Source organism: Syngnathus floridae, chromosome 9 (assembly GCF_059516105.1).
Source record: "Syngnathus floridae isolate MCC-2025c chromosome 9, RoL_Sflo_1.0, whole genome shotgun sequence".
In the NCBI taxonomy this organism is placed as follows: domain Eukaryota; kingdom Metazoa; phylum Chordata; class Actinopteri; order Syngnathiformes; family Syngnathidae; genus Syngnathus; species Syngnathus floridae.
Window position 1 is genome coordinate 13,255,698 of NC_142421.1, and position 8,833 is coordinate 13,264,530.

The window sequence follows — 8,833 nt, forward strand, 5'->3', positions numbered from 1 at the left end:
ACTAAATTGGATAACAGGTGATTGGCTATGGCTTTTGCCGTGAGGCGCGGATAGCGCGTTTCCCAAATTGTGGACCAAATCCAACAAGTCTATTTTTTACTTTGATAATATAACAAAATTATTTATGACTTCAATTGTGTAAACAAATGTCAGATTTGTCCGCGAGCCAGACGCAGTCACCAAAAGAGCCATATCTGGCGAGCCATAGTTTCCCGACCCCTGAGCTCAGGTGACCAGATTTGGGTTTCTGAAAAGGAGGACACCTTTTTTTGGGGGGGGGGGGGGATTCATCTGTATATGTTGTGGTGAACTGTCTTCGATGCTCAGCTGGTCTTCAAAAGCACTTGGTGGAAGGTGACTGGCTCAGAGAAGGAAAACTGGGAAAAGATTTTATTCTACCGATGTCAGAATGAAGTGCCTCACACCCAAAGAACATTAGTTGAGTGACCCGCTTTATACCTGGCGACTCTTGACCTCATCACTTCGCCTAACAGCTGCGGGTTGGCCCCCAGCTCGCTTGTTCGTTCTGCAGCCCCTATATGGTCACCTTCTCGTTCTTTTCTGGTCATGAACAACTGCCCGTTCTATATTCTGTCGTCGGTAACTATCCATCCATCCTCTTCCGCTTATCCGGGGTCGGGTCGTGGGGGCATCAGCTTTAGGAGGGACTCCCAGACTTCCCTTTCCCCAGCCACTTCATCCAGTTCCTCCCAGGGGATCCCAAGGCGTTCCCAGGCCCGCTGAGAGTCTCTCCAGCGCATCCTGGGTCGGCCGCGAGGTCTCCTATCGGTCGGACATGCCCGGAACACTTCCCCAGGGAGGCGTCCAGGAGGCATCCTGATGAGATGCCCAAGCCACCTCATCTGGCTCCTCTCAACGTGGAGGAGTAGCAGCTCTACTCTGAGTCCCTCTCGGATGGCCGAGCTTCTCACCTTATCTCTAAGGGAGAGCCCGGACACCCTGCGGAGTAAACTCATTTCGGCCGCTTGTATCTGGGATCTCGTTCTTTCGGTCACGACCCAAAGCTCGTGACCATAGGTGAGGGTAGGAGCATAGACCCCAAGATACTTGAACTCCTCCACTTGGGGCAGGTTCTCATTCCCGATCCGGAGAGGGCATTCCACCCTTTTCCGACCGAGGACCATGACCTCGGATTTGGAGGTGCTGACCCTCATCCCGACCGCTTCACACTCGGCTGCGAACTGCCCCAGTGAGAGCTGGAGATCACGGCTTGAATAAGCCAACAGCACCACGTCGTCTGCAAAAAGCAGAGACGCAATGCTGAGGTCCCCAAACCGGACACCCTCAACGCCTCAGCTGCGCCTAGAAACTCTGTCCATAAAAGTTATGAACAGAATCGGTGACAAAGGGCAGCCTTGGCGGAGTCGAACCCTCACTGGGAACGAATCCGACTTACTGCTGGAAATGCGGACCAAACTCTGGCATTGGTGATACAGGGACCGAACCGCCCTTATCAGTTGGCTTGGCACCCCGCACTCCCGAAGCACCCTCCACAGAACTTCCCAAGAGACACGGTCGAACGCCTTCTCCAAGTCCACAAAACACATGTGGACTGGTTGGGCAAACTCCCATGCCCCCTTGAGGACCCTGCCGAGGGTGTAGAGCTGGTCCACTGTTCCACGGCCAGGACGAAAGCCACACTGCTCCTCCTGGATCCGAGCTTCGACTTCCCGACTGACCCTCCTCTCCAGCATCCCTGAATAGACCTTACCAGGGAGGCTGAGGAGTGTGATTCCCCTATAGTTGGAACACACCCTCCGGTCCCCCTTCTTAAAGAGGGGAACCACCACCCCAGTCTGCCAATCCAGAGGCACCGTCCCGGATGTCCATGCAATGCTGTAGAGGCATGTCAGCTAGGACAGCCCCACAACATCCAGAGCCTTTAAAAACTCTGGGCGGATCTCATCCACCTCCGTCCGGGACCTTGCCCTCGACGAGTTTTTTAACTACCTCAGTGACTTCGACCCCAGAGATTAGAGAGTCCACCTCAGAGTCTCCAGGCCCTGCTTCCACAAAAGGAAGGCGTGTCGGTGAAATTGAGGAGGTCTTTGAAGTATTCTCCCCACCAACTCACAACGTCCTGAGTCGAGGTCAGCAGCACGCCATCTCCACTGTAAACAGTGTTGACTGTGCACTGCTTTCCCCTCCTGAGACGCCAGATGGTGGACCAGAATTTCCTCGAAGCCGTCCGGAAGTCATTTTCCTTGGCCTCCCACGCCCGGGTTTTTGCCTCAGCAACCGCCGAAGCCACGTTCCGCTTGGCCAATCGGTACCTGTCCGCTCCAACATTAACATTAATCCGTTCCAAGCAAAAGAAAAACCCGCCTCTTTTAAGCATTTTTTCATTTGCGCATTTTTGTCCGATTGCGCAACTGCAGCACACCGCCGGACGCGCAACCGTATCGCGTCGCCGACAGCGCAACTGCACCGCGCTGATCGCATTATTGTGACAGAGCCGTCGCTGAAATTTAGAAAGTATTTTTAAAGTCCTGATGTACTTTCCAAAATTTAAGTGGACCTCAGTGTGCAAGGAGCTTAATTTGGTCCGATCGCGCAACCAGGGGGAATTGTTAGCTAAATTGTATGTATATGTTATCATGCGTTCTTTAATGAGTACTTATTAATAAGATTATTGCACAGAATGCTTGCTGTTTCGCCTTGCAAACGTCCACCAGACGGATTGTGAAAAACAACAAGTCAAACAATGCTGTCTGGAACTTCCTGACCTTCTACACCTCTGGGAATCCAAGAAAGTTGTTGATAGCTCAAACTATTTTGTTGATGTCTGCACATGGGATTTTGTCCTTGCATTCCTTTCTCATGGCATCTTGTCTGTGACTTCTTGTTTCACATAGCATTTTGTCCTTGCATTCGTTTTGTTTCTCATGACATCTTGTCTGTGACTTCTTGGTTCACATCAATCTCGTTTCTTTTCTTATGAGACAAAGCCCACGCCTTCTCCCCTCCTAGGGGCTAGTCTCACATTGTGGGTAGGGCATTCCAAATAAAAAGAGCGAAGAGTGCAAACAGATTTTGAGTGTAGTCAGATTGCTGTAAATCTGAATGCACTCCTCGCGAGAAAAGACTCAATATTCTGCCTCACTTGTTTTGTCTGCTGATCATTTTCTTTTACACAGATATTCAGTCAGAGAATTTACCTGACATCCTGTTACATTTTTTATCCCCCCTTCCCACCACCTGTCACTTTGCTTGGGACAAAAGGAGCCTTCAGAACTGAAATGTCTTCTCAATTATTCATTCAAATCAATTCACTCAAATCATTCTCGTTATGAAAGATTTGATCACAAAACGTGCGTGGCTTTTTCTTAAATGAACACGTTTGACATTGCTATAGTGTCAGCTTTTAATTATATTGCGCTGTCATTTTAAAGCAAGTTAATAAATGCAACAATATTAATTTGCTTTGAAAATACCTGAGTAATAAAATGGATGGATGAATGATAATCACAATTAAGTGTAAAGTCTCCTTTGTAATATATACTCCTTGTGGCATGTAATGGTACCCAAAAAAAGGAGTTTCTTTGCATCGAGGTTGATGCAAAGAGCTCACGTAATTATATCGTTGCTTTTTGGTGAAGTGAGTGAGTGTTCCGCCTGTACGACTGGTCTTTGAATGCACCCCGCTTCAACGGCAGAACGCGGATGAACTTAAAGACATCAAATGAGAATAATCCTTTCTAAAAATTAAAATTGACTGACGCAAACGTGAGTTCTTCATGTTTTTATTGAAAACAACATAGTGCTGACGCCGTACGGCATCGGTTTTTCGCTTTCCAAACAAGGCGTGCGCGCTCCCGCGGCAGGGGGAACAAAATCTCACGGGGGAACCAATCGAGCACAACACTTGTTCTTTGGGAATACTCTCGGTTCTCCCGATGGTCAGTCCGGGTGTGCACTACACCATCAGGCAGACCACAGCCAGTGAAGGTTATTGAGACAAAATATACCGTTCAAAGAAAGCAGTAACGCTCGAAAAGACATTCTTCTAGGAATGATGAAACATCTAATCTGGGTCAGAAGATTCTCTCGCAACGTAAAGCATTTCGAATTATTACGGCTTCATGTCGATCGGATTTTGAATTGACGGCCAATCCATGATTAACTGCTTTCTTTGTGTGGGAGGAGACAGATTGAAATTCTGGGTCTCTTATGGTAAACCTGCCAACAAGCAGGTTATGTTCACCGCAGTAACTGACCCAGAGTTTAAATTACCGCTCTTTCTGGAACGGATAACTCAGAGTTTCCCTCGTTTCCAGGGTAACTTACTCAGAGTTTTCACATAACCAGCTAAAAAAACGTCCGGGGGGAATTTCAAAATCGTCCGGGATTTTGTTCGACTGCCTCGAACTTAATACATGTTCAGTACATTGTCAATAGAATTGCTACTCCGTTCCATTTCACTCAATTCCAGGTTCCTCAAATAAGTCACACCCTTCTCCGCAAATCTAGTCACTGTGCATTGTGTGTGTGTGTGTGTGTGTGTGTGTGTGTGTGTGTGTGTGTGTGTGTGTGTGTGTGTGTGTGTGTGTGTGTGTGTGTGTGTGTGTGTGTGTGTGTGTGTGTGTGTGTGTGTGTGTGTGTTAAGGAAGTAGGGCGGGCTAGCCAGTCTACACCGAGTGTTTACATGCAATACCAAAACGAAAATACAGTGGAGCCTCGGTTTTCGAACGCCCCGGTTCTCGAACAAATCGGTATTCGAAAAAAAAAATCGAGATTTTTTTGCTTCGGATGTCGGACGAAATTCGGTTGTCGAACCTCGCGAGATGAGCCGAGAGGACCCGCATGCCAACTGACTCCGTTCGTTATTACGTTCTCGTTACTCTGAGGATTGCGTCAACTCTAATCATGCCTCCAAAGGAAGCAAGTGGGAGCAGTAAAGCCATCCTAAAACACAAAGACGCTCCTAAAGTAATGCGGCACTGAGCGCCCGGCGCGCTGCGGTTGCGCGATCGGACCAAATTAAGCTCCCTACGCACTGAGGTCCACATAAATTTTGGAAAGTACATTAGGTAAGATTATTGGTGCTTCGCTTCCCTCCCTGAAGGACATTTACACCTCCCATCTCGCCCGCAAGGCAACCTCGATTGCCAGAGATGTGAGTCACCCGGCTCACTCCTTGTTTGACCTTCTGCCCTCTGGGAAGAGGTACAGGAGCCTGCACTCCCGCACCACCAGACTCGCCAACAGCTTCTTTCTCCAGGCTGTTAGGGCCCTGAACTCGCTACCCCCTTCTGCGTAGCGTGCGGCACTGTTGCGCTATTTTCGGGAATGTCTGCTGTACGCGTTTTTATTTATTTATTGTTGTGTTATTTATTCATTATTTATTCAGCACGCTTTTGTTATACTTGTTTACTGTTTGTCTGTTGTGAGCCATGTCTTGTCACCGTGGGATAGGGGGGAACGAAATTTCGGTTTCTTTGTGTGTCTTTGGCATGTGGAGAAATTGACAATAAAGCTGACTTTGACTTTGGAATTCAAAAATATTTTCTAAATTTTAGCGACCGCTCTGTCACAATAATGCGACCAGCGCGGTGCCGTTGCGCGGTCGGCGGCGGCAGGGGGAACAAAATCTCACGGGGGAACCAAATAGAGCACAACACCTGTTCGAGGATTGGCCTGCTGGCCTGCGTCTCTCTCTTTTTTTTTTTTTTTTTTTTTAAGTCTGCGTGTGCTATCTCTCTGATAGGCCAGGCCACTCGGGCCAGGAGCATGTGAGGAGGGAAAGACGATTAGTTCATATAAATTAACACCCGCCCCCACAGTCTGTATCAACCACACAGAGCGCGTGTGGAGGAAGGGGTGTGTTACTATGTCAGGTGCAGTCTGGTGTAGCTAGCGAGCGGCGCAAGTGAGGATAATGGACTTCGAACGTGATAATAAGAAGAGGAAAGGCGGTGCGGAGAGGGACAAAAAAAACCTAACCCTAATCCCCCCCTACACACACATACACAGACACACACACACGGTGCCATTAAACACACTGTGTGTGTGCCCGCGCGTGTATGCATGCCAGTTTGCATGTGTTGCATGTGCCGCTGCCATGTAATAAGGCTGTCCCTCTGCTGATTTATTGTTAGATTTAGCTCTAGTTGATTTTGTAAGTTGAAGAGTCATTTGTTATTCTTTCTTATTTGCACATTCCTCTAAACTTTGTAACTGGCCCTGGCTAAATTAATATTAAAATATATGTCTATGTTTCCTATGCAAAGATGGAAATATTGCCAGTTTTGGTGCTTCAGAGGGTAGGCCCAGAACTAGATCAGAGCAGCTGACAGGTAAAGAACCGACAGTCATCTATCAATGCATGGGATTGAATAGGCTATGACTATGCATGAAACATTTGGAGGAAAAAAAGCATATATTTATTTATATTTATTTCTTTTGATATTGATTAAATGTGTTCTTATCAATAATATAATGATTATGCTGGTTGTTCTGACACTCCCAGCAGATGTAGAGTATACTGGCAAGACAAGTCCAGGGAGCAGTGCAAGGGAAAGGCCAACTCAGGACACAGACAGTCTGACTCAGAGAGATCTTTTGATTATTGCTCACCCTCATTCTAGAGATTTTAATTTGTTTTTCCGGTACCACCCACAACAAAACCCAAAGAATGATTGTGTGCATGTGTGTGCGCACAAATGCGTTTTGCTTGTGCCCATGCATTTAAGTGTGGGTGTGAACATGCACGTGTGGGCAAGGCCAGGGTGGCCTGCTTACATAACTGACTCTTGGCCTGAAAAAAATCTCCCACTCCTAGTGTAGTGGTACTGAAGGAATGAGGTCGAAATACAAAAAGTCCTGCCTAGCTACAAAAACAGATATGCTCAAACCTCATTGAATAAAGTACATAAGCAGCCAAGTATATTCACATATGAAATAAATAAAAGAAACATTTTAAGCATATAATTATACCTACACACCAAATCAATAAAGAAGACATAACTAGACATTTTTGATGAGTGGTGATGAGAAAGGTTTTTATAACTTTATGATCTGATATATATTTCTGAGCACTTTGAAATAACAAATGACTTTTGATATATTGCCTAAATAGCTTAATGACCTTAAGGAACTGTGTAATGCATGCCTGATGTTTTTTCTCTTAATCATGGACACGGCCAGAGTCGTCTTGACCGTTCAGTACTTGATTGTATCTTATTTTTTGACTAATGCTAGACGCCAGTTTTTGATTACTACTGAACACAGAGGGAAATAGTTTGCCTAACAAAGAAAAGATACGGTTGGAAGCATGATTGAATTAAGAATAAGCAAAAACATGATGTATCAAAAGAACAGCAATAGATTAATGATATCACAGCCAAAAGCTAACATAATTTCGTACAAAATGACAAAATTGAAAGAATGAGGTACGACAGTGTATGTCCAAGATTGGAGAAGAATGTTCACAGGAAGGTCACGTGGAGATAAAACCAGCAGGTGCCAGAGGGAGCCAGCCAAGGACTCGGCCAAAGATGATCGCCAAGGCCGAAAGACGACAGCCCCCACACACACCGAATCGCCCATAACCAGCATCCACTCCCATGGCAAACTTGCCCCACCCCAAAGACTCATCACCCATCAAACTCGGCCCACACTGGCATGTGCAGCTGATATAAGCTAACCAGAGAACCTTTGACGTTGCCTTTTCTGAATGGAGACTTTCTGCTCTTGAAGGGCCCAGCGCTGTATTGTACTTTCCTGAAAACAGAGCTGTCTGAACAAGAATTGTGATTGAACTCAACCAACCTGTGTAAGTCTAGTTTGTGCTTCAGTGTCTGAGCATTTTTCTAAATCTGAAGAAATCAAACGAGCACGCAGTGAGCAAATTGGATAACAGGTGATTGGCAATGGCTTTTGCCGTGAGGCGCAGATAACGCGCTCCCTAAATTGTGGACAGAATCCAGCAGTACACTCGCCTGTCTTGTGTGCTGACAACATGAGTTCGATTCCCACACACCGTGAATGAGCACTCACATCAGAGCAAACTTTATGCATAGTTCTACGGGTTTTTTTTTGCTAATGGCGTTTTTTTTATAATATCAGGGATGGAGAGCATTACTTTTTTTCTGTTGGCTGAGCAGAACTCAGCGTTTGTTTTAAAATAGTATTTTAATAAATGTTAGAGCCATAAGTAGGAAATGTTTAAGTTAATTGTATTGTGGTTTGTTTTTTATTTTGTGAAATTGAGTTAAGACGATTGACATTTGTTTAGGCATTTTTATTGTGAAATTTTGTTTTATTTTGAAAGGTTTACTTCCTGTCAGGTTGTATTGCATTAGAACAAACCTTTTAGAAATCGTTTAGACAGTTGGATTACGTAGACACGGAGAAAAACAGTTTTTGACCGTGTAGATCGTGTACATAGTATATACTGTGTATTTTTTGGAAAGAAAGAAAAGGGAATTGTAAAACTGATTTATCGTAATTTTTGTATTTGTATTTTTTATAGATAAAGACCTTTTTGTTAAATTCACGATTCGCACGCGTCCTTTACTACAAGTGTCTATGGAATGACACAGATATTGGATCTGTTGCCATAATAATAAATATTTATTACAGTCCTTTTGTGTTTTGAATTATTCCAAACTATTACAGATGGACAAATAAAATAAAATTGCTTTGCACCGCGCGCGTGTGTGGGGGGGAAAAAAGTTAGCGATCTAAGATGTTCGACCTTCCGCGCTTGCGCGGTGGTCTCGGTGATCGCGCACTTACCCATGGTGAGAGGGCGTGTATTAGAGGGTATTTGGACGGAGCCAAAGACTTCCCGGGGATAATATCCCAGGAT